Raw genomic sequence first — 27,032 nt, 5'->3', positions numbered from 1 at the left:
AGAATAATCTCTGTTAGTTAGAAGAAATAACCATGTTCATGAAAGGATGTAAAGCTGACGTAGGCACAGACAGCAAAACTGAGAAATGGAAGAACATATGGAGCAATGGTTCCCTCACATCAATAAACCAATTAATAAATGAAAATTAGAATAAAATTCTTTATCAATGGTACCTCATGACCTTTAAAATTAAATTAATTTATGGTACATGGACAGGCTAATGCTGAAGAGAATATAATGAAATGAGAGAGTTCCTCCACATACGGTGGATGAGCCCAAAAGTTAAGACATTTTGGATAGCCATTGAGATTGCATAAGGGAGATAGTGTCAGCTTGCAATTAACCTCTTGGTGTTTTTATTTAATTGTCCTGAAAATGCTGCAACTTGCAAAAGTCATAAAGATTTACTCACTCACCTCCTAGTTGCTCCTAGAAATACCATAGCAAGCTCATGGAAGAAGAGTGACTCCTCTAAACCTATTGACTTGTCTCAGGAAGTGCGGGAAATTCTGGTACTAGAAAAATTCACTCATGTTAATTCCTTAAGTCAGAGTTTACATGGGAGAAGGAAAAAAGATAACTATTTACAAATCCATTGGAACTTTTTGGAGTTTGCTGGAAGAGGGTCATCATCCACCATCAAGCCTGATAGTATTCAAGAAAAGTTCTCAAACTAAGGAAAGGAGAAAGTTCTTCAACAGTAGTCAAATTTAAATTTAAATTTAAGACTTTAAAAAAAAGGAAAATAGATGGGGGAAGGAGAAAAGCTTGCTATTGCATAGAGTTTAGATAGGACAACTAGAAAACAGATTATGCATCTAAATGTAAGAACAACAGAAATTTGAACATAAACATGAGATAATGAAAAAACTTGAACTGAATCTATCAACTGACAAGGCAGAAGATAAAGACAAAAAGCAGAGAAACATCAACCACAATATGTGAACAATATCACAAATTTGAAGACGGTGACTGGTAGCAGGTCTTATCAATACAACTTTAGCGATTTCCATAGCATAATTTATAATCATATAGGCACTAAATCTATATGATTTTATAACTTGTTTTATAAAAGTATGGATCTGTTTAGAGAAGTGACGGGTGGGGAGCTGAAATCCTGAGAGTGAGGCCTTCGGTGCACCATGGTGGGTCAATACAGGTGTAGTTGCTCTGGACTGTGACACTTTTTCGTAAATGAAATGTTTTAAAAGTGGCAAGAATCTAAAGTGCACGTTATGGGTTTAAAACATCAGAACCTGAATAAGAACACAAGAATATAAAAACAGCCATTCTGAGTCAGACCAATAGTCCATCTAGCCCAGTATCTTGTCTTCCAACAGTGGCAAATGCCAGCTGCCCCAGAGAGAATGAATAGAACAGGTAATCATCAAGTAATCCACCCCGTCTCCCACTCCCAGCTTCTGGCAAACAGAGGCTAAGGACACTTCTGAGCATGGTTTGGATCCTTGCTCATCCTGGCTAACAGCTATTGATGGACTATCCATTTTAAACTTATCTAGTTCTTTTTTGAACCCTGTTATTCCAGCAGCAGTCATACCAGTGCCAAATACAGAATGCAGCATGTGTTCGGCCTGTGGCATTAGCCAAGATCTGCCTTTCTGAAAAGTATGTAGAAGAAGAACAGAAGGAATCTCCCCTACCAGTTATGACAAATGGAGGATACGTGATTGAAATCTGTTTACAGTGCAACAACTTTCATATCTAGTTTGGAACCAGTGGGCTGGTTGATGGGCCAGGCCCTGGGGTTCAAACCATTTCTACATTTGGGAAGTAAAATACCAGGGCCTGATTCTCATCTCATTTAAATTTTATACTAGTGTATTTCAATGGAAGTGCTCCATATTTACATTAATGTCACTTGAAGAAGAATATGGCCCCAAATCAGTAAGGAACAGCCAACGGAGTTGTATCACCCTCACAGTGATAGTCTGAGTTAACTCTTTGTGCTAATGTAGGAAACAGGACTTTCCTTTCTTTAAAGGTCAGCTGAGTTGCCTTTTAAAAAAAACTGTTTAAGATCCCAAACCTTTACTAGAACATGCATAGAGTTAAAAGTTATAAATAAATGTTAACAAAATAGTTGGAAATTTAACTTACCTCTTTTACTTATCTGCCAAGATCTAAGCTCAGAATTCTGTTTCTCATAATAGTGTTACAACTGCACCATAAATACCTTGAAAAACGTTAGAGCCTTCCATCAGACTGGAACAATGCCATTGGCTTCAGTAGAGCTGTACTGACATGCAGCTGAGAGGAGAATTTGAGTACCAGTGTTTACTGGTCCATTAAACTTGTAGGGCCAGACTCTGCTCTCAGTTCCATCCATGCAGCCCCATTGAGTTGGACCTCAGTCATCGGTTAATGGAGAAGAATCTGACATATGAACCTTCTGGGGGAATAGCCAGCTATTCTTTATTCAAACTATGTCAGCAAAACACCACTTGCCTGACTCTCAGCCAGCCCAGCCTCTTGTGGATGCATGATGAGAGGCTGGGGCAATGCATGATTATCATGCCCAGTGCATGACACCAAGGAACATTGCTAAGATCAACACCCAGTTCATACAAAGCAGTGCCCTGAAGAGCTACTCAACAAGGGCTGGGATGGGCTCTGGTGGGGCGAAGGGGAGGAACCCTATGGCCCGGTTCAGAGAGGAACTTTAACAGAATATACTGGAGATGGCCATGAGCCACTGGCAGGTGGTCTCAGAATGAGGTGCATTACTGGAGCCCCACAGGGCCAGACTTTCAAGAGCTGATGGAGGTCTGGACTATCTTGCCCAAAGGATCTGAAACCCCAGAGCAGGAATCTAGTCACAATGGTGTCTTTGGAAGAGACAGGCCAAACTGTCATTGTGAAGTGACGGTTTCTGCAGCAGAGGATACACACATTTCTTATGCACACTTGGCAGCCTGCCCACCTTAAAGGAGGTTCTGACAATCTCCATCAGCAAAGCACCCAGTACTTCCCCACTAGCCAGGAAGAATATGAGTCCACAGCATTAACTATGGAACAGAGATCCGCAGCACTTCTAGAACCCCAGCAAGCAGAACCAATCTAATTTAAAAAAAAAAATCAAGCTGAGGAGACCTCACCTCCATCGCTTCAAGATCCTGCTCTCCTTCCACAGATGTCATCAGCTCGGCTGAATCCCAGGGATTTTTCACTGTAGTATGTAATTCAAATCACCTCCCAAGAGGAAATAGCCCAGATTCAGCAGCCTCGCCTAGTTTAAATAACCATTTTTTCATTCATCCCTAGAATCAAAACATCTTAAGATACTACAGATTTGTAGACCTGCTTGAAGTTTTTCAAATTCTGATATATTTTTTGTATAATAGTTTGAATTTTTTAAGACACCCCTCCCCCATTAAAAATGTTGATGACATTTTCATCAACATTTTTTCAATATTTTGAAAAAACAGCACATTTCTCAGAACTTCACATCGCTATGTGCATATGTAACCCACACACCTCCTGGGTTTTGTGTTCTGTCCATCTAGTAGCCCCAAGACCACTTAGAGAGCAAGATAAAATGAGTCTGCTTTATAGCCCTAGCTAACAGGGGGTTAACTTTTAGCTCATGTGGTAGAGGCTCATGATCTAAGCTTCAGAGGCCCCAAGTTCAATCCCACCCGCTGACAACCAGGGTCTGTTGGCGTTACATACACACATTTTCAAACAGCTCCACAGATTTCTTGGTTGCTTCACCAAGGGTCCTCTTGCTGCTCTATTCACCTATGGCCACTGTGCATCTGAATTTCACTTGAGTGTGATTTCCTAGGATGACGTCAGCAGCAATATCATTTGTCACATATTTTTATTTAAGGAAATGCATTCTTGTGAAAGTCCCTTTCAGAGTGATACATTTACAAGTACTGTGTTATAGCAAGAAGTATATGGGCCTGATTTCCTGCTACATTACCCCAACTTTTCACAGGGGTAAAGCCCTTGATTTCAGTGGAGTTACACTGATGTAACATTGCAGCAATGCAGTGGGGCAGGAGGCCCTGTGTCTCCTGAACTCAGGTAGTTTTTCAAAGTAGGCTACAATTTTCTGCCTCTTAACTGGATTAATAGTTCTATTTGCATTTGGGGACTAATTTAAATGTCTCCATTCCTATTGTGCTAGTCATGGCTCAATGGGCCAAGTCCCAATTTTCCGCTTTTTGAAAATAAACCCAGGAAGAAAATTTTCCCACATGCTCAGGGTCTAACTGATCATCATATCTGGGGTTGGGAAGGAATTTTTCCTTGGGTCAATTTGGCGAGATCCTGTTTTTTTTGTTTTTTTGTTTTACCTTCCTCTGCAGCGTGGGGCACAGTTCACTTGCAGGTTTAAGCTAGTGTAAATTGTGCATCCTTTGTAATTTGAAATTTTTAAGCATGATTTGAGGACTTCAGTAACTCAGACAGAGGTTAGGGGTCTGTTACAGGAATGTCCGGGCGAGGTTCTGTGGGCCTGCAAAGGGTAGGAGGTCAGACTAGATGATCATGATGGTCCCTTCTGTCCTTGAAGTCTATAAGGGGAAAATTAAGACAAAGGGGATTATTGGGGAGGCTAACAAAAGAGGGAGTGCAGAAATAAAGGAACATGAAGCGTAAAATTCCTGTCCTAACAACAACTGCATTCAAAGTGTTCAAAGCCATGAAGTTTAATGAGTAACTTTACAACACTTGGGGAAAAAAATCCCTGGCATATAAAAATGAACTGCAATCTAATAGATGGCAGAATGCCATAGCATAAGAAATGTAGGGCTGGAAGGGACCTTGCGAGGTCAACAAGCCCAGCCCCCTGCACTGAGGTAGGACCAAGTACTCTAGACTACCCCTGACAGTTAGGAAGTTCTTCCTATATCTAACCTAAATCTCCCTTGCTATAAGTTATGCCAATTACTTCTTGTCCTTCTTTCAGTGGCCATGGAGAACAACTGATCAGTCCTCTTTAGAACAGGCCTCAACATATTTAAAGACTGTTATCGGGTCCCCCAGTCCTCCGATTCTTCTTTTCTCAAGACTAAACATGGGCAGTTTTGTTTAACCTTTCCTCACATGTCACGTTTTCTAAACCTTTTATCATTTTTCTAACTTTCCTCTACACTCTCCAATTTGTCTGTATCTATCTTATAGTGTGGCACCCAGAACTGGACATAGTACTCCAACTGAGGCCTCACCAGTGCTGAGTAAAATGGAACAATTACTTCTCATATCTGCCATATGTCACTTCTGTTGATACACCCCAGAATACTATTAGCCTTTTTTGCAGCTGTGTCACTTTGTTGGATCATGTTCAATCTGTGATCCACTGTAACCCGTAGATCCCTTTCTGCAGAACCATTGCCTAGCCAGTTATTCCCCATTTTGTAGTGGTGCATTTGACTTTTCCTTCTTAAAAGTAATACTTTGCACTTGTCTCCGCTGAAATTCATCTTGCTGATTTCAGACCAATTCTCCAATTTGTCAAGATCATTTTGAATTTTAATCCTGACCTCCAAAGTGCTTGCAATCCCTCCTAGTTTGGTGTAATCCACAAGTTTTATGAGCATACTCTCCACTCCACTATTCAAGTCATTAGTGAAAATATTGACTAGAACAGGGGTCTCAGACTCAATTTACCTTAGGGCCAGTGCCAGTCCTCAAACCCTTCCAGTGGGCCAATAATGTCACCTCGCTCCCTTGGCCTCATGCCATCCTGGCTGACTCTGCCCGGCGACTAGTGATGCTGAGTTCCGTGGCTGATTCTGCGCAGCAACTAATGATGCTGCTGCCATGGCTTTCTCTGCCCAGCGACTAGTGATGGTATCTCTGTCCCTCTCCCCCAGCCAATGGGAGCTGCGGGGGGCGGCACCTGCAGCAGACGGACAAAGCAAGGTGGCTGCATGGGTCTCTTCTAGGGTGACCAGTTGTCCTGATTTTATAGGGACAGTCCCGATATTTGGAGCTTTTTCTTATATAGGTTCCTATTACCCCCACCCCGTCCCGATTTTTCACACTTGCTGTCTGGTCACCCTAGTCTCTCCTCTGGGAGGAGGGGCATATGAATGTCTCCTGTCTGCTGCCCCCCCCCCCACCCCCACCTCCTTCGGCCAGCAGCCATGAGGGCCAGATGAAATAACTTTTTTAAAAGTTTCCTCGGACTGCATTTGGGAGGTTCTTGGGTGCAGATGGCCTGCAGGCTGGGATTTTGAAACCCCTGGACTAGAACTAAACTCAGGACAGACCCCTTCAGAGCCCCATCCTCCAAGTTGAATGGTGAACTGTTGATAAACACTCTGAGTATGGTTTTCAACCAGTAATGTACCCTCTTTATAGCAATTTCCCTAGTCTCTGGGTACTCCTGGACCCCGCCTCTCCAGCCCACCTCATATACAAAACTGTACTGCACTACAAAAGGGGGGACATAGCACCAGCGTCTTTTTGGACAGACATCTAATTTAACACAGAGCCATGCAGGGGAGATAGGGCAGCTTCTAGCATTGTTAACTGTGTGGATTTCCCAGCAGAAATCTACCAGGTACAATGGAGACCAGAGAGGGGCTGATCCTGGCTCTGCCCTCTCCTGTGCCCAGCAAGGCCCCAAACAATCTGTAGAACTTCACCTCTATGGAACTACTGGGGAGGGTGACTCAGTTTCAGGGTTTATTGTACCTTTGACCCTTCCCTCTTCTGGTCTTCCTTCAGGGTACTCACTTAAGGTTAGGCTTCCTAGCAGTCTCCTCTCGTGGGCAGAGACCACGTCTCTCTCCCTCCAGACCAGGGTTTAGGCTTGCAGTCCGTCAGCACCTCACTGTGATTTGCCCAGCAGATCTGACCAGGGTCCAGCACCTGTGGTGAACCTTCCCCCAGGGGCTACAACAGTGTAACCCAGGTACCAACCAGACTTCACATATCAAAGCACCTTTAACCAACCAACCTATACACATTCTAAAGAGGGCCGGAGGCCACCCCTCAACTCCAACACAGGGTTCTGGTAGGTGTCAGTCTTTCAGACTCCTCAGTTGAGTTTGCTGTCCCGTTTACCAGTTCATGTCAGGTTTCAGGTCAAGAACCAGACCCCCTGGGGACAGTTCAGCTGTTTCTTTACACAGTTTTCACCTTTGGTCACTCACCTCCTGTAACAGGAATCACCAGTCACTGGCCCTCTCCTCAGAAGGAAACTTCAAAAGCTGGGGTTTTGTATAACTGGTGTTGGGGAATTTGCATTAGTCACCCCCTAGTGTTCCAGGTTCAGCAAGAAACCTGCCTCTGTGAACCAGGAACACACAAATACACATCACCTGTATTGAGACAAAAGGCTATGGATATTTCGCAGCCCACACTGTCTGGCTCATCTCACTACAATGGCCTTTTGATGTTTTCCTGTTTTAAACCTAAACTACAATATGATGCCCAAAGATGCTGCATGTGGCTGCAATATCAGTCATCGATGGATGTACGCAGGAAATAAGGTGTCACTACTCCCCCTTGTGTGCCATCCTGACCTACAGACTCTAGATCTGTTCCCCTCAGGGAGTGGAATTAGGGGAGCTTCAGGCTCTGCCCTGCTTCTCCAGCTCCCAGTAACAGCTCAGGCCAATGCTTTCCGGGGGCAGCGTTACTGGTGCTGGAAGGCCAGTCTGAATCCTCAACTGGTATAAATCAGCATCGCTCCACTGAAATCAATGTGACAGATTCCCAGCTGGTGTAAATCCATGGAGTTCCATTACAGTCAATGTAGCTAAGTTGATTAACACCAGCATTCTTCTCTGGGACTCAGAGTGCCAAGTTTATTCCAAATTAGGCAACAGCTGGAGAACCCTTCCTGGCACTATTATCAAAAAGAAAAGGAGTACTTGTGGCACCTTAGAGACTAACAAATTTATTTGAGCATAAGCTTTCGTGAGCTACAGCTCACTTCATCGGATGATGCTCAAATAAATTTGTTAGTCTCTAAGGTGCCACAAATACTCCTTTTCTTTTTGCGAATACAGACTAACACGGCTGCTACTCTGAAACCTGGCACTATTATGTTAGCTCCAGGTTTCTCTCAGGCAAATGCTGTTCAGACTAATTGTGAAACAGCTAACGGATTGTTAAAAAGCCCAGGACTTACCTTTTTCAGTTCTGCATTGCTTGAAAATATACTTACAGCTTGCATCAGACTTTAGACTGAGTGAGACGTTGTCAAGGCTAAATCCCCACTCTGGCACTTTGAGTGCAGAAGGTAGAGGCCTGCAAGGATTCTAAACATTAAATACGTGCCGCTCCAGGCTTGTATTAAACTCCCACGGTTACAGCTTTTATCTGATCTTGGCTTGGTAATGCTGCCACCACCCAAATGCAAAAAAAATCCAAACCTTTGACACAGGAAGGCACACTTGGGAATTCATCCCTGTGGGGTACCCTCAAGCCCTTTCACCCCCCACCCTCCGCGGAAGAGCTGAGAAAGAAAACAAAGGAAATGAGCGGTTGCCACCAGCTAATCAACATGCACAAGCCTCTTAGGACACCAAAAATCCAATCCTGTTCTTAAAAGTAAATTTTATTAAAAACAAAAAGGGAAAAAATACATCCGGAACTTAGGCTTTGCTAGATTTTAAAAGAGCAATTCCAAAAATTAAGCACCCAAACTAGCTTTCTTGAGGGTTCAGCTTAAAGGTTACAAGCAAACAAAAGCATCAGGGGTTAGTACAGAGGAGATCCACAAGCCAAAATAAGAAATAAACCTGATTGCGTCTAACTAAACATTCCCTTTCTAAATTATTTCTTCTAGGTATGGAAGATATCTTTTCATACCTGGTTCAAACCTTACACAGCATTCCTGCTTATAGCATTGCTACTCCTGTCCCTGCAGCCCAGAGAACAACCGACAAAGAGAAAGTTTCTTTCCCCATTTTAAAAAGTTCTAGCCTTCCCATTGGCTCTTTTCATCAGGTGCCCACTTTTTTTTCTTTACCTGGGGGACTTTTTAACCCTTTACAGGTAAAGCAAGTAAAGAACAGCTACCAAGAGGGATTTTACAGCTAACTGGCTGACTGGGTGTTCATCAAAGGGAGCTCCCTCCCCCCGCTTCATTTATCACAGCGGGTTTGCAAGGCTTTTGAAAAGAGGCATGGAACATTATGCGATGCAGATAAAATTATGGGATGGAGAAAACTGCATCATGGGACTTTGAACCCATGTTCCCAGTCACCCCATGTGACTTGTTTCTCCACCCACCCCACCAAGGTATAGCAAACCCTTCCCAAAAAACCCTGCACTAGATGGTGGCAAGATGCACAGGGGGATCATGACCTACGGTGCACTGCTCTCTGCATTGATGCAAACGGTGCTAGTGAGGTGCAATGCCAACACGAGGAGGGTAGTGTGGACATGAGAAAGTGATTTAATTACTCCACCAGCTGTATGTCAATGTAATTTAGGTCGCTTTAATTATTGTAGTGTAGACTTGTCCTGCAACATGGATCTCTCAGTTCAGGGGCTGATCTGAAATGAAAAACCTGTTCCAGCTGAACAGAAACAACTTTTCTCAAAAAAAAATTGGGGGGAAATCAAAACAAACAAACCAAAATTTGTTGATATTCACTGGAACATTTTGAGTTGACCCCAAACAATTTTTTTATTTGTGTTGAGTCAAACAAAATATTTTGATGACTCAAAACAATTTTCCCTTCTGAGTTTTTCAATTTGATGCTGCTGCTTCAGGTGATTTTCATCCCTTGTGTGTGTGTGTAATTTTTGTTTGTTTTAAACTGGCCAAATTTAAAATCAAAATGGCATTTTGACACTTTGAAAATTGTTTTTTACAAACAAAACCATACCTCAAATTTGACCCAGATCGAGCGAATAATCTCAGACCCTGAAAAATTCATATTTAAAAAAAAAAAAGCAATTAGGAGAAAAAGATTTGTCCAGCTTTACACTCAGCTCTCTTGTATCGCCATTGGTCTTGTTGTGCTCCACTGCCTGTGTCACCACAGCATAGTTGCACCAGCATCAGCACAGGAGCTCATCAAAAAAGTAGAGGTATAAAGAACTGTGGGTCTAGAACCTATCTTTGCAGGGTGACCAACACCTCCATATCATCACCAGGAAGCTGGGCAAACTTCCACCTAACAATTACTTGGGAGTTAGGCACTGCAGGATGTAATGCCCAAAGAGACCAGAGTGACAGAACCTTGCACCTGTCTGATTAGTCCACATCAACTATTTAAATCAGGAAGTTGAGCTAGCTGTCTGAATAACAGTGCAGACTGTGGCTTGCTGCTGGCTTTGTCCTTTGCCCTGTCTTGGTTCTGCCTTTTACCCTGGCCTGACTTGATGTTGGTACCCATCTCCTGGCTTGGTTTGGGAACTGGTCCTAACTCCTGTCTTTGGCTCTGGCCAGGCTTAACCTTAGCATCCGTCTCTTGACTTGGATTGGTAACTTGTCCTGACTTCTGCCTCTGATCCTGGTCCAGCGGACACTACAGCCCTCATTGCCAATGCCCTGGATGCTACAGGAGGAAAAAGAGTTAGTAGGCACATGTAAAGCCTCAAGGATGGAAGGTTCCTGACTCTGGTCACTGACGTGGCAGTCGCTGGGAGGGACTTGCAGTTATTTCAAAGTTAGAGATTAGTGTTGAGCATCTAGGAGAGAGGTCTGGGAAACTTGCATCTATTAAAGCAGAATTTCGTGTTCATTAGATGCTGTGATTGGGATAACATGACATTTCTATTCACACACATTGAGTTGCCTGGATGCAAAACCAACTGTTATATTTATGGATCTGTGAACACATCTGTAATAAATGAAGTGGGAGGTAGCTCCCTTTATGAACACCCACCCAGCCAGTTAGCTGTAAAATCTCTGTTGGTGTCTGTTCTCTGCTTGCTTTACCTGTAAAGGGTTAACAAGCCCACAGGTAAAAGAAAAGGAGTGGGCACCTGACCAAAAGAGCCAATGGGAAGGCTAGAACTCTTAAAATTGGGAAAGAAACTTCCCTTTGTCTGTTGTTCTCTGGGCTGGAGGGACATGGAGCAGCAATTCTATAAGCAGAAATGTTGTGTAAGGTTTGAACCAGGTATGAAAAAGTATCTTCCATACCTAGAAGAAATTATTTGGATAGGGAATGTTTGGTTGTGTAGGGAGATCCCGGAATGCAGTTCTCTATGGGCTGCAGAGGGAGGCGAGCACTGGGCTGTTGAACCTGAAGGTCAGCAAGAGTCTTCATTAGATCTGTTTGCCACTTGAGAAGTGCTAGTATCTCCTGCTGCACATCTCTCCCCTTTTCCTGTGCTCTTCTCTCTCTCCTATTCCTGTCCATGCTGTCTGTGAGGGTGATCCTCCAAGCCCTGTGCTCACTATCCGAAGCACCTGTAGATCTCTTGGAACATGTAATTACACGTCCTCTTCCTTCTCCTCCTTATCTGGCAGAGCTTCTCTGCTGGAGTGGATGGAAAGACCCTCACGGCCACATTTCCATCTGCAAAAGATACACTGCACAGAGGTACTATTGAATGCATTCACAGGATAAATGGAAACTTGGTGTACTGAACTAACTCCTCTTCATTCACACAAGTTGCAAGCACTACATTTTCACTTCTCCTTGGGATTCATAGACCACTGCATCAATCTCAGCCATGGTGAGTACAGTCTGTGGGGAGGGGGTAAGTTGGAACAAAAAGGTGGGAGGGGATAGCTGACAGGCACGAGTATATGTTCATAGGGTCATTGAACTGAATACTGGCACCGTTTTCTACAGGCATGGTGATTTTAGCTGATATCTCACTCCTGAGAGTAATGAAGTCTGGAAGTGAACAGCTCCTGCAGGGCATCCAGCTGCAGACCAGGGCTATTAGCCTGTGTGCTGCAATGGTGCCTGCTGAAGCCATTGCTGGGTGGCATGGGAAAGTGTCCTACTGCGGCAGAAGAAATAAGGGAGCCCTGCCCAGAAACCTTTGGCAGAGGATTGCAGACTCCCTCCAGGAACGTTTCCTCAAGATCTCTGTGGAGGATTCATGGGACATCCCGATGCACATAAACAAACTGTCCCGCAGGGCCCCCTCTGCCTAGCTACACAGGGGAATGAGAAGAAGATAGTGACTCTACCTCTATTGGTTATTTCACTACCTGTTCAAGTATGATTAAAAAAGAGTAAATCAACAGATGCATCCCTGCAACATCAAAGCAAACTAATACTTACCAGAGGTTCCATCCCCTGCATCAGGCTCACCTGTGCTGGACTGTAGGAACTGGCTCGACTGCTCTGGAGTCAAAAACAGGTCCTGGCTCACTGCATTATTGGATACCGTGGTCGCCTGACCCGCAGACTCCTCCTCATCCAACACTTGCTCCTCACTGCTGACTCCAGGGGCCTGTGACTCCAGCTCCACAAAAGTATCCACAGGTCCCTGGTGGTGGGGAGGGGGTCTCTGCCGAGAATGCCATGCAGCTCTTTGTAAAAGCGGCAGGTCTACGACTCTGCACCAGAGTGACTGTTAGTTTCCCTTGCCTTCTGATATGTGTGCCGCAGCTCCTGTGCTTTCCCACAGAGCACTGCTGCGGGTCCTCCTTGTAGCTCTTCTCCCCCATGCTCTGAGAGATCGGCTTATAGATACCGACGTTTCTGTGGCTGGATCAGAGCTGTGCCTGCACACCCTCTTCTCCCTAGAGACCCAGGGGATCCACCACCTCCTGTGTACGCCAGGCAACAGATCATCTGCAGTGTGGTCTGCTGGGCAGTTGCTAGGTGAGTTCTCTATCCCAAGCAAATAGGAAAAGGAATTTCAAAAAACTCCTGGGGCTTTAAAAGGGGAGGGCCGGGTACCTGTGCACCTGGCCTCTGGGCAGTGGAGTTCAAAATGCAGTGGTCATGGTAGGGCATTGTGGGATACCTCCTCGAGGGCACTAAAATAACACTGGCACTGTGTCGACCTAACTACAGTGACCTAAGTGCTATGCCTCCCACAGAGGTGGAGTTATTAAGCTGGCATGGTGGGCGAGTTACATCAGCAGGAGTGATATTTTAGTGTAGATGCTTACAGAGTTAGGTCGACGTAAGCTGCCTTGAGTTGACCTAACTCTGTAGTGTGCACCAAGCCTCACTCTGCTGTAGGTAAATGCTTTATTAACAATAGCCTGAACATCTGAAACACACGCTCTCCAGTCCCAAATACACCAGTACGTTCTTTTCTGCTCCCTAAGCCCCACTCACATACCATGACTGGATCTTGCCCCCCAATACATATTCTCCTGGCCCCACTCCTTCAAGCCATACTCACACCCACTCTCTGTCTCTCTTTCCCTCCCTCCCCCAAATTACCCGTGTGCATACACTAGTACTTCTTCAACCCCACCGATGCCCCAGCCCCTCCTCCTGTTGGGGTCTGCAGTGCGGTGAGGGGAAGTCAGTAGGAAAGGGGGGACGCAGCATACCAACACTTCTGATAGCGCATAGAGCAGAAGAGATAAGGTCCCTTCTCATCCCCCATATGGCTGTGCCCATGTGCTGCCTTGGTGGCAGGGCCTCCATTAAATATTACTCAGAACTCTGTCCTGGTCTCTCACCCTGTTTCACTATCTGAGCCTCAGGTGCTTCCACAAAATTTGCAGATGATACAAAATTACTAAAGATAGTTAAGACTCAGGCAGACTGCGAAGAGCAACAAAATGATCTCTCAAAACTGGGTGACTGGGCAACAAAATGGCAGATGAAATTTAATGTTGATCAATGCAAAGTAATGCACATTGGAAAGCATAATCCCAACTATACATGTCAAATGATGGGGTCTAAATTAGCTGTTTCCACTCAAGAAAGAGATCTTGGAGTCATTGTGGATAGTTCTCTGAAAACATCCACTCAACGTGCAGCGTATCAGAGGGGTAGCCATGTTAGTCTGGATCTGTAAAAGTGGCAAAGAGTCCTGTGGCACCTTATAGTCTAACAGTCGTATTGGAGCATAAGTTTTCATTGGTGAATACCCACTTCGTCGGATATCTAATATGTCTGTTAGTCTATAAGGTGCCACAGAACTCTTTGCCGCTTCAATGTGCAGCGGCAGTCAAAAAAGCGATCATAATGCTGGGAATAATTAAGAAAGGGATAAATGATAGGACAGAAAATATCATGTTGCCTCTATATAAATCCATGGTACTCCCACATATTGAATACTGTGTGCATATGTGGTCGCCTCATCTCAAAAAAGATATATTGGAATTGGAAAAGGTTCAGAAAAGGGCAACAAAAATTATTAGGGGTTTGGAATGGCTTCCGTATGAGAAGAGATTAATAAAATTGGGACTTTTCAGCTTGGAAGAGAGACAGCTAAGGGGAAATATGATTGAGGTTTACAAAATCATGACTAGTGTAGAGAAAGTAGATAAGGAAGAGTTGTTTACTACTTCTCATAACACAAGAACTAGGGGTCACCAAATGAAATTAATAGGCAGCAGGTTTAAAACAAATAAAAGGAAGTATTTCTTCAAACATTGTGCAGTCAACCTATGGAACTCCTAGCCAGAGGATGTTGTGAAGGCCAAGACCATAACAGGGTTCAAAAAAGAACTAGATAAATTAATGGAGAATAGATCCATCAATGGCTACTAGCCAGGATGGGCAGGAATGGTGTCCCTAGCCTCCGTTTGCCAGAAGCTGGGAATGAGCGATGGAGGATGGATCACTTGATGATTAGCTGTTCTGTTCATTCCCCCTGGGGCATCTGTCACTGGCCACTGTTGGAAGACATGATACTGAGCTAGATGGACCTTTGGTCTGACCCACTAGGGCCATTCTTATGTTCACAAAGTGGAAACGCCAGGGCATTCTGCGAGGTTAAGAACACATGGCCTTTGACATTGAGAGTAGGTGGTTCTGTTTGTATGAGAAGACTAATGGGGATGTTTTCCCACCATATATAGTATTGAAGGAATTACAGCGATTTATGTTTCTCACCGTTGGGTCACATCTTCCTAATCCCCTTGTTGTTTTAGCTGCCACCCTTTCTTCCCTCCCCCCACCCACGCCCTTGTAGGGCCACAAGCCAGTACAGCAGAGATGTCCCTCTTCTTTGGTGCCATTTAGACAGCATCTCTGTGGAACTGGTGTCTCCTAGCCTCCAGTCCCGGACTCCCTGTTGGATCTCCTGTGCCCTGTGTTTGCCTGCTCATACATGATTATCACTTGGAAGATGGTACGGTACCTTCTGGCAGGAGTCGTATTTGTCTGTTCTGTGTCCCTCCCCTCTGCAAATCAGGACATCAAGGTTCAGTTTAGATAGTGCATGTCCCTTACTCATTTTAGCTATCACACCCCCCTACAAAGGCAGGCACAGACACCTGATTTGTAGAGAAGGGTCTTCAACCCTTCCTGTCACCAGGTTTAGGGAGACAAGGAATAGTGCACTGTGTTAAGAGCACCAGTCCCAGCTAGAGGTTGTGGGAAGGGTCACAGCACTCTAGGGCAGGTTCAAAAGTGTCAGAAAATAACTACCCAATTTCAGCTGTAGGAAAACAACATGGCAGGTCTCCTTGGCCACAGGAAATGAAACAAATGAAAGCAGCTTCCTTCAGCCTAGCCCTTGTATCCATGCTAAACAGACAAAGGGGAAGGTGATTGAAGGGACTTGCCTTCACTATAAGGGAGTGGTGAGAGCTAGTGATGGAAGACTGTAGTAGGGTCCTTGATAGGCCAGATGGCCTAGTGATTAGTGTCCACTCTGCCTGGGGGAGTAGTGGTAGGGCAGTGCAGACCTACCCACTCCACCGGGCTATGACCCAGGGCCCTAGGAGGGTCAAGAGCATTAACCCCAGGAGGGGGACCCTCTGTGTTACCTTGCTTCCTACCACTGCTCTCTCCACTAGTGGTCCCAGACAAGGAAAAAGAGAAAATCAAAAGGAAACCAAATTGTCAGCCCCAACCAAGCTCAATGTACAGTCCTGGTGTTTCAGGGAGGTATCTCTAGCCCCTTTTGCAGGAGCCTGCAGGGTAGGTCTGCACTCCTCCTCAGCCTTCCCCCTTTTGAGTTGGGTTGCTCCCTTTTCAACCATTTCCAGTTGGAGCATGCTCTGCAGGGTTGGAGACTTGGGGCTAGTTGGTTCTTTAGCCAACTTCACCCCAGCCCAGCCCCTTGTGTAGCCTGGAACAAGTAAAGACATCCAGGGAACTATATGCCAGATGGAGTCAGCTGGGGAGTGGTGTGTTCCTGCCACTGCCCCTCTGTATCCCCACCCCATTCACAGATCTGAAATCTCTATAAGGAAATGTCATAGGTTAACTCCACTGGGCCACCAAAAAGTTAAGTCTGAGTATCACTGGACTAAACAATCATTGTTCTGCTCCTCTCCCCATGAAAATGAATCATGCGAATTGGCTCCTCCCGTCAGCTGAGTTTGCAACTGAGAGTGTATAGCAGGAGGGGGATGAAACCCCCGCAAAAAAAGAACAAAGGATCTATGCTGCTCAGACTCTGGTGGTATGTCTACACTGCAATTAGGCCCCTGCAGCTGGCCCATGCCAGCTGACTCAGGCTCACAGGGCTCAGGCTAAACAGCTGTTTCATTGTTGTGTAGACTTCCGGGCATGGGATGAAGCCCAGGTTCTAAGACCCTGTGACGTGGGAGGGTTCCAGAATTTGGGCTGCAGCCCAAGCCTGGAAGTCTACACATCAATGAAACAGTCCTTCAGCCCAAGCTCCACGAGCCTGTCATCTGGCATGGGCCAGCCACAGGTTTTTCTTTGCAGTGTAGACACATCCTGGGAGGCCAAGGATTTTCCTAGGTATAAGCAAGAGATCCCCAGCTGCTTAGCCTGAGTTAACCCTAAAGGACAAATAGAACTTGCTGATTACAGAAGCCTCTATTATCTTTTAAAACCTCATTCATGAGTCCATATTTATGAGTCCATATTCACTTGCTTTAACTTCATAACACTCTCTAGTTTCCTTTTCCTATTAATTAATCTTCATATAGTTTATTATAGGATTGGCTATAAGCATTGTCTTGGTGTGAGACCTAAGGTGGAATTGACCAAGAATAAGTGACCAGTCCTTTGTGACTGAGTAACCTGAATATTGCTGTAATTCTTGGAGTAAAGAGCCATCTATCACAGTGACACACTCATCTGGGTGATAGGACAGACCAGTGTATCCAAGCGGTCTGTCTGTGACTGTGTTGAAGGCTGTTAATGCACCTGAGGAGTTTGCACTTGGTGCAGTTGGTTGGTGAAATCTAAGTTTAGAACTCATGATCAATTTGGGGTTTGTGCTTTGTGTTTTTAACAATCTGCCCAGAGGTTGGCACTCTTGCTCTTGTGCCACCTTGGAAGCCTCACAATGAAGTAATTAGCTTAGTTTGCAGCCAGGGAGATTTAGGCTACCTATTAGGAAAAACGTTCTAACTAGAAGGATAGTTAAGCAGTAGAACACGTTACCTAGGGAGGCTGTGGAAACCCTGTTATTGCAGGTTTTTAAGAACAGGCTAGGCAAACTCCTACAGGGATGGTCGAGGTATATTTAATCCTACCTCAGCACAGAAGGATGGACTAGATGACCTGTTGAGATCCCTTTCAGCCCTACATTTCTATGAGCTTCTACAGGGTAAACTAAAGGATCCTCCAGCTGGGTGCTGTAGAAAAATCAAATCATCGGTGGATCAATCCCAGAGGGGCCACGCAACACTGAGCTATGGGCTATAAAAGCACTTGAAAACAGGGGTTTAGCTAAAAGTGCCTTTTCTGCCAAAACTATAGTGCAATTTTTACATTTAAAATTATTATATGTAAATGTTAAAAAAGAATTTGGACAAACTTTTGACCCTTTGGATCAAAGTGGAAGGAAACAGCAGTTTCAAAGATGTGCCAAAATTACACTGTGGTTTAATTTAAATATTCCTTAGAAGCTGTTTTTCTCGCTTTGCACCCACACCTGGATCCCAGCAAGCAACATCCAGCTCACAATTAATCTCTGGCCCTGGATCAAGCCAGGGCTGAGCTAGAGACGTATGAACCATTTACACAGATTATCCAAAACATTCACTGCAGCTTCCTATAAAACTATTTCTAGATCATACCCCCATGACCATGTCTTTCCCCCATGCCATCTTCTTACCTCCAAAACCACAGCCTAGGCTTTTCATGCTGTCTCCAACCTCACCATGGTGAGCCTGAATGAGTGTCCTTTGCAAACCAGACAAACACACTTCCCTCTTGTTCCAGCTCCTCCAGTGTCTTGTGTTAGTGCCACTATTTCTAGCAGCCCACCACATCTATAAAAGGCTGGGACAGGCGGGGACAAAGGGAGTGTGGCTACATGTCCACAGAGTGCAAGTGCAATTTATTTTATAAGGCAAAAGAGCATTGAGATGACTTGGAATTATTAATAATATTTGAAATTCTTAATATTAATATGGGGAATCACCAAATGCCAATTTCACCATAAATTCCTTTATGAAATACAAAGGCCAAATGATATTTTATGCAGTTGCTCTAAACATACCTAAAAAGCCTAACTAACAAGCAATTTACTATATCTAACCAGTAATAAAACATTTATAAGCATTTGATTAAGATACCTACAAATGGGCTAACCCCAGGGTGCCTATACCCATACTAGTTGGCTCCAACATGGTCAGGAAAGTATTAGCAAAGACCCCTTTAAAAGAGCTCACTTTTTATACCCCTTAACAAACAAGTGATGTCATGCCAATTACTGACTTCAGCTAAAAATTTTTTTTTAAAAAGCCAATTCATTTTTAAACATACAAAATAGGGTTTTACAAACCAGGAGTGTTGGTTTAGGTCCTTAAAACCTTACACAGTTACAAAATATATTTACATTTTTCAAAAAAAATTGATTAAAATCCCTTGCACTGCTTAATAACTAGATTCCATTCCCATCTTGTACATTTGGAGGTAGTCAAATTCCAATGGAAACTCCTTATTTCCTGCTAGTGATTTTGACTAAATTGTTCATAGTCAAATTATTCGAATCAGATTGTCTCTCTGCCTGCTGCAATTGATTATTTTCAAATCATTCCTTTGGGAAAAGGGCTTATTTTCCCTAAAGGGACAAAAACATAATGGTGGTAGTAGCCACTATTTGACCCCCTTGTATAATTTGTTTGACTACCAGGGTTCCACCAAGTGTTACTCTATCAAGTTGTATTGCCATAACTGGGTTTTATCACTAAACCAAACATTCTCTTCTTATAACACTTTCACTCTTTAACATTCCCACAACCCCCCAACTGTTTAATACTCTGCACACTTTGTAGTGCAAAAGCTACTTTTAACTCCTCTTTCTCTTGCTTAAGTCACTTACTTATCTCCGAGAGTGACACATTCATCAGCCAATTTTTCTCGATGGTACTGAGCTTACTTTTGTGCTTTTTTTGAATTCATTCTTTAAGGTGGTGCACTTCGCCTGGAAAGACTTAGCCACAAAGTATAAGCTTGGTAACCCAGCTGTGCTTTCTTTACCTTAAGATTGTTGAAGAAGGCAGCATTAATATTTGTCTCCATGATTGCCCAAGGGTCTTTTGCTTTTAGTATTTAGTATTTAGTATTTTAGTATTTAGTATTTCTGCAACATTTCTCCATCATTCTTTGCCAAAAAGCTTTCCACACAGGTATCCAAAGTACCTTCCATTTCCCTTATACTACCGAATTTCTCTTTAGGAGAGAATTTGATATTGGTCCCAGCGAGAGGTAACTACCCCTTCACTCTGGGGGTTCAGAGCAACTGAAATTAATGTCTGGTGTCCCTTCATGGGTTGCCAACATGTTGGAATTATATTTTAAATTATTAATATTAATATGGGGAATCACCAAGCACCAATTTCATCATATATTTCTTTATTAAATCCAATGGCCACTTTATTCAATTGCTCTAAACATGCCTAAAATACCTAACTAATAAGCAATTTACTACATCCAAACTTTTATAAGCATTTGATCAAGATACTTACAAATGGTCTACCCCGGGATGCTTAGACCCATACTGGTTGGCTGCAACATGGTCAGGCAGGTAATAGCAATGAACCCTTTAAGATGTTATTTTTCATATCCTTTAACAAACAAGTGATGTCACTGCCAATTTCTGACTTCAGCTAAAGAAATAATTTGAGACAATTCATCCTTATTTCCAGTCTTAATCTAAATAAGATTTACAACCTCCTTTCTTCCAAAATTTTTCCTTTCTTATTTTCTCCCCCCACTCCTTGCTTGCCAGCAGAACAGTGGGAAGGTTTGGGCTTTTTTCTTTTAAAACAGTTTTTCTTTGTCTTGTTACTGCAGCTCTTTATTTTATTAGTTACTTTTGGAACCAGACATCTTTCCCACACTGCAAGTAATACTACTTATTATTCTCATGGCCTTTTTTACTCAATGATTGGGGCCTTCTTTACAACACAAACAGACACAGACACACCTCCTTGGCCAAGCTTCAGCTAACTCTAATTCTTTAATTTTATACTTATCCTACAATGACACTGCCGGTACACAGATGAACAAGAGACAGGTGCAAAGCCTCTTCCCATCCCTCTGAGTTCATGAATCAGGAGGCAGATTTGGAAGAACCATCACTGATGATCTCATGATTTTTTAATCTTGAGGGGAAGCCACACATACGCAGGTAATTGTGAGGGGAAGAATTATGCTTCCAACTTCTTCCTGGCAACTAAGAGGTGGGTTCCAGTCCTGGCACTGGGGGAGAGGGAGGGAATTGCCATTCTTGCCTGCATATGCATTGGGCATATATTATCCCTGTATATTTTTGTAGCTGTACACAGCTATACAGTTTTGGTCTTACTTTCAGTCACATTTTACCGCATTACACCTCCATATCTGTATGTAACCCTTTGCCAGGTGATGTTGGCAGCAAAAAGGGCCAGGCACGAGTACCTAGGGAAGTGATACGCAGATCTCAGTGGTTCAGGAGCCAAATTAATGATCAATATTACCAGAACAGCCACTGTAGTTTGAGTTCATGATTTCATTTACTATAGTACTATAGTATTTATTTAGTATGAGAGGGGAAATATTTAGTTTATATATAAATATATATATATATATAATATAAATATATATCTATATTGTATATATATATTATATATAATATATATATATATATATTATTCTCACAACAAATAAGTTAATAACTTAGCACAAGATGATAACTTAATTGGTTAATAACATAGTAAAAGCATCCCGACTCATTAATAACTTAAATTAAATCACATGGGGCTTTAATACCATGTGCTGCAAACAGGTGCAGGAGACACATTAAAGAGCCACTTGGGGCTCATGAGCCTCAGTCTGAGTATCACTGACCTAGGGGTTCCTCTTACAATTCACAAACAGCACCAGCCTGAGCCCCACCCAGAAACCTGGGGGGAAAAAACATCTTGTTACACGGCAGAAGTTTTTCCCCCCTTCCCCTTTATCTGACTTGTGTCCAAGTACTGAATCCTTGCTGGAAGGACCTATATGCCACTGGAACCCAGCTACAGGCACCTTTTTGCTAAAGGCTCAGCGTGCAAGGCCAGAGCTGAGTAACCTCCGGGAAATAACCTTGCCAGCACCACTAGAGCTGAACTCCTAACTTCGGGGTTAGGTGGCGGAACCTCCGGACTGGCCCCAGACCCTGGACTCATCATGAGAGAGGGGGTAGGGACAGAATCATGGTGAGAGATGATGCCACAGTGCTTCTCCACTGCATTCTCAGAGGGCAGCAGCAGCTGAGCGTGTAAAGATAGATCAGTGTGAGAAGCTATGTCTGAATCTGAACTCCCTGCATCAGGGCAGCGATCTCTTTTATAAAGGCCACAAGCAGAATTTTAAATCTTAATTCTCCCAGTGTGGTAAAAAGGGAGCTGGGAGTGAGTGGAGAAAACAAAAAAATCTGCTCTGGAAAGGAGAGACAACAACTACCCAGCTTGCAAAAAGCAAAGCAGGGTGGCTTATTGCCATTGCAACTGTTACAGTTCATGGCAATTACATCTGTGTTCCCCCTCTGGGGACCAGCCAGGGCACCCACCCTCAGGTTCCAGGGTCCCCAGCCCTCACCTCTCTTGGGCAGAAACACACATCTCCCTCCCTCCTGACCAGGGTATTTACAGGCTGCACAGCTCTCTGCCTACACTGTGAAATCCCCAGGAAAGTCAGACTGCATCAGCAGGCCGGGTTTGCTTTTCTTCTCTGAGATGGCAAACAGTGCCATTGCCAGGGCCATAACCAGGGTGCGAGGAGAGGGGCAGATGGGCAATCGCCCAGGGCAAAAAACCACAGGGGCAGAAAAATGGAGAGGAAAAATGATGGAAAAAACAGCAGGGGGGGCAGATATGCTTGCTCGCCCAGGGCACTAAAATGCCTCATTATGGCTCTGGACACTGCCACCATTGAACTACCACCCAGCTCTTTCTAAGCAAGCACATTGATTCTTACAGTACAAGTATTACAGGAGAAAAAATAAAAGAAACTGCATGCATGTTAATCAGTTTGCCAGTGGTCACCCCCCCTCCCCATCTCCACCAGGCCTCTGGTCAGTGTCAGACCTTCTAAGCCTTCCCTAAGGATGCGGGGGCCCCTTGGACAATCTGTTCATTCGCTGGATCAGAAAGTAGGCCCTGAGTCAGTTTTAACTCAGGCTATTTATTCAAAAACCCTTTCTGTGTTTGTTGGTGCCTGGAGACTCCAGTTTGAACCAGTGTCTGTGAGCCTCTTTCTAGGGGACGGGGTCTCTCTGGAGGTGTTACAACTGAGTGACTTTATATTAGTGTCTGAAGGGCTGTGCTCCCCTCCCCCATGGAGTGCATACAATCCCCCAGCCCATAATGAAAACAGAAACTCAATTCAATAAGGTTTGCTCAGGATATTGCCAGAAATTACCCTGTCACAGCCTTTTCACAACTCTGCATTATGTATTATTGGCCTGCAATGGATCTGGGAACCCAGGCAAATGCATGCTATGATCCACCAACCTCTTACCTGGTTGTTTCCCTCTTGACCATAGAGTCACTGCGTCTAGTCCATTTAATTATGGCATTTCACAGACCTCAAATTCCTTAGCCAGCCCATTTGTACCACTGGCCCTGTTTGCAGCAGAGCTGGTACCCTACAGACAACGAGTACAGGGTGGCCAGACCCTTCACTGGGCCCAGTTAGCACAGCTCCATGGTGGAGCCATTTCAAACAGTGCGACGCTAACGTGCACCAGGGAAGTTCTGGGGTGCACCAGCAGGGGCCAAGTGGACCCATTGGTGTGAGACATGCTAGTGCAGACGAAATGTACACCCCTCTGGTGCGGAGTAAAGCACCATGTAGACAGGCTCCATGTCTCCCAAGCCCCAGGCCAGGGCCCTAACCACTGGACCCTCCTTCCATCCCAGGGGACCAAGTCTTGTCCTCCCCTGAGGGGCAAACAAACAGCAGTCCATTGATCTAGCTGTGCCAGGTCTCAAATCAGGGCCTGAGAGTGGCTGAGGCAGGGCTATAGGCGTCAATAGGGATTCCTGGCAGCCTGCAGGGAACCCCCAGGCTTTGCAGGTACAAGGGTAAGATGTCCCACTCTTGCAGAGGCACAATGTGTGTCACAGAAACAGGCTAAGGGGAGGGCCGCGTATCTGCCTCCCTAGGAATGTCTGACTCTGGGAATGGCTGCCCAGCCTGTGGCAGCGAGACTTCCAGCCTGGGGCGACCAACAAGCAGGGCTTGTGCTAGTGCTCCCAAAACAGCTGTGTACACGGCACTTTGAAGTTGCAGCTTGGGCTGGAGCTGAGGCTGTAAAGCCTAGGGAATCATAAAATCATAGAATCATAGAATATCAGGGTTGGAAGGGACCCCAGAAGGTCATCTAGTCCAACCCCCTGCTCAAAGCAGGACCAAGTCCCAGTTAAATCATCCTAGCCAGGGCTTTGTCAAGCCTGACCTTAAAAACCTCTAAGGAAGGAGATTCTACCACCTCCCTAGGTAACGCATTCCAGTGTTTCACCACCCTCTTAGTGAAAAAGTTTTTCCTAATATCCAATCTAAACCTCCCCCATTGCAACTTGAGACCATTACTCCTCGTTCTGTCATCTGCTACCATTGAGAACAGTCTAGAGCCATCCTCTTTGAAACCCCCTTTCAGGTAGTTGAAAGCAGCTATCAAATCCCCCCTCATTCTTCTCTTCTGCAGACTAAACAATCCCAGCTCCCTCAGCCTCTCCTCATAAGTCATGTGCTCTAGACCCCTAATCATTTTTGTTGCCCTTCGCTGTACTCTTTCCAATTTATCCACATCCTTCTTGTAGTGTGGGGCCCAAAACTGGACACAGTACTCCAGATGAGGCCTCACCAGTGTCGAATAGAGGGGAACGATCACGTCCCTCGATCTGCTCGGAGGGGTCTGCTGCCCAGGGCTGTGTACACATACCCACAGGGCCAGCATGGGAGGATGTTTGTAGGACTGTTCATGACTGAAATATAAAAATCAAACATTAAAATTCTCTGAATCATTAACAGGCGGCAGAGGGAGAATGTGATTTGCAGAGAACGACAGACCATGGTTTTTCAAGCTCTCAGATCACCTCTGCTCCAGTTTGAATCAAGGCTGTGAGCTTAAAATACAGCCTATCAAGAGGCCAAAGGACACTGATCAGCAGAAGATTGCATTTAAAAGAGATGTAGAAATAGAATAACTTGGATAAACCCCCATCCCCTGGCAGCCCCAAACTCCTCAACTGTCCTGTAGGCATATGCTGTAGCTGCTGATTTTCCATATACCTGGCACAGATACATTATACACAGACCCCCAAATGCCAAAGGTCTGGGGCTATTTAGAACTCCATAAGATGATATATGAATACACCTTTTAGATAACATCTTCTCCCTGACAGGCTTAGTTTTGATTTCAATCTTCTGCTGCACAGGTTTCCTTAGGGGGTTCGAGCACCATTGACAAGATCTGGGTGAATTTTTTTTTTTTTGTGCAGATTTGGGTAAACTGAAACATTTGACAAATTTGTGCAGAATTCACCAAATTGTTTTGCTTGGGGAAACCAAACTCCAAAAAGATCAAAATGTTTTGTTCTCAACATTTTCTAAACAAAGCATTGTGTTGCAAAACAACTTTTCATTTCAAATTTTACTACAATGTTATTGTTAAAGAAGGTTTAAAAAAACACCTTGACAAAATGTTTTCTTTCAGGTTGGACACAGCACTTTGAAATGCAATTTTTTCAACTTTTTTGGTTCACCAAAAGTTTTTTGAAAAAATTGTTTCATACCAGCCCCAAGCTATCTTTTTTCCAATGTTTTGGTTTGTCCAGCAAACCTTAAGGCTAAATGAGCTTGCTTAGAAAGCTGCATGGTAACTTATCTGTGGGCTATTACATAGTTTATAGCCTCTGAGGAGAAGGCAAAGCAGCACCATCTCTCTCTCCCATTCTGGCCAAATCAGAAGCAGTAGTGGCAGCCTGAGCTGGCTCTGTACATGGAGTGACCCAGGCTGGCCATCAGCAAGACCCCTTCTCCGGCCCCAGTCTGCTTCTCACATACTCGTTGGGATAGCACCAGCACAAGTTTACTGTTTCTTCCAAAACAGATTATCTCTAACTGTGTGCTGTATGGTTTCAGAGTAGCAGCCGTGTTAGTCTGTATTCGCAAAAAGAAAAGGAGTACTTGTGGCACCTTAGAGGCTAACAAATTTATTAGAGCATAAGCTTTCGTGAGCTACAGCTCACTTCATCGGATGCATTTGGTGGAAAAAACAGAGGAGAGATTTATATACACACACAGAGAACATGAAACAATGGGTTTATCATACCCATTGTTTCATGTTCTCTGTGTGTGTATATAAATCTCTCCTCTGTTTTTTCCACCAAATGCATCTGATGAAGTGAGCTGTAGCTCACGAAAGCTTATGCTCTAATAAATTTGTTAGTCTCTAAGGTGCCACAAGTACTCCTTTTCTTTGTGTGCTGTATGATTGCTACACACAATGGCTGTCACTGGGAACTGTGGTGTATTGCAAATAGCTAAAATTATAATCTAACACTTCTCAGGGGATTTCCTGGTCCTGCTTGCCTGTTGCGGGATCTTTAGGGAAATGTGCAGTCTGGGTCTTTCAGCAGTCAGTAAGGTGGGGGTGAGTTGTGCCTCTGTCTTAGGGAGCAGCCTGCTTTGTCTCTCTCTGTTTTTGTTCTTGTATGGTAAGGTTCTGGATTTTAAGAAATAAAGGAGAGTGACACTGCAACCTTCCAGGAAGAATATTTTATCTAACTCCACAGTGTGTATTCCATGAACGTAACAAGAACGGAACTCTGTGCACTAGGAGCCTGATTCTGCACCATCAAGGCTGATGGAAGAAGGAGCAGGCCCCAAAGAAGAGACATCATTAGCTGTAAGTCTGTAACAAACACTCAAAGGCTTTCTTGACGGTGGCCATGTAAGAACCTAGATACACTATTCTCCTCAGAGTAAACTAGCCACTAGTGAAAGACATGATCACACTCACCAAGCCAGTGTATTACATTTGCCTCTAGTAAGATGAAGCTAGCTCTTGAGCATGTGGGGACCACAGGAGTTCCAGTTCTGTGTGCACCAACCCAACTGATCCTGAGGGGAAGGAGCCAGAGGAGATCTGCACCTACTTTGCAGTGGGACTCAGGTAGTTGCTGAGGGAGAATTCATGAAAATGACTCTCTTTGGTTTGGTGCAGGGGTAGATGAAATCCCACACTGGTGGCTGACACTTCTGTACAGTGTGGTACCAACCACAGAGGACACTTTTCACTCATGTTGGAGGTTTGCACTATGTGCAGGGATGGGGAGTAACACTGCACCTGTGTGGGCAGGACTAGAAGGTGGGGGCTGAGCATGGCACAGACTGGGTGGGCAAAGCATGAGGCCAGCAGCTGCAGTGGGAATGGCTTCACAGGGATGGACGAGGAAAAATTTCTCAGGGCACCTGTGGTTTCCGACATACTTTGGTACATTTTGGCAAATGCGTGGTGAAATGACAATTGAAAGTCTGTGTGGGTGCACCTGCACTCAGAAATGGTACTATATTTGAAGCTAC

At 44.4% G+C, this 27,032-nt stretch overlaps 1 long non-coding RNA gene across 1 annotated transcript; it reads left to right on the top strand.

Annotated features, from left to right (window-relative positions):
• Positions 1 to 7,429: 7,429 nt before the first annotated feature.
• Positions 7,430 to 12,273, top strand: LOC122455957. Its single transcript, XR_006274500.1, has 3 exons — positions 7,430 to 7,440; positions 10,035 to 10,038; positions 12,189 to 12,273. It is a non-coding gene; the product is annotated as an uncharacterized LOC122455957 (long non-coding RNA).
• The last annotated feature ends 14,759 nt before the right edge of the window (positions 12,274 to 27,032 follow it).

This window comes from Dermochelys coriacea, chromosome 9 (assembly GCF_009764565.3).
Source record: "Dermochelys coriacea isolate rDerCor1 chromosome 9, rDerCor1.pri.v4, whole genome shotgun sequence".
Classification (NCBI taxonomy): Eukaryota; Metazoa; Chordata; order Testudines; family Dermochelyidae; genus Dermochelys; species Dermochelys coriacea.
This window is presented reverse-complemented; position numbering and strand designations above follow the sequence as displayed.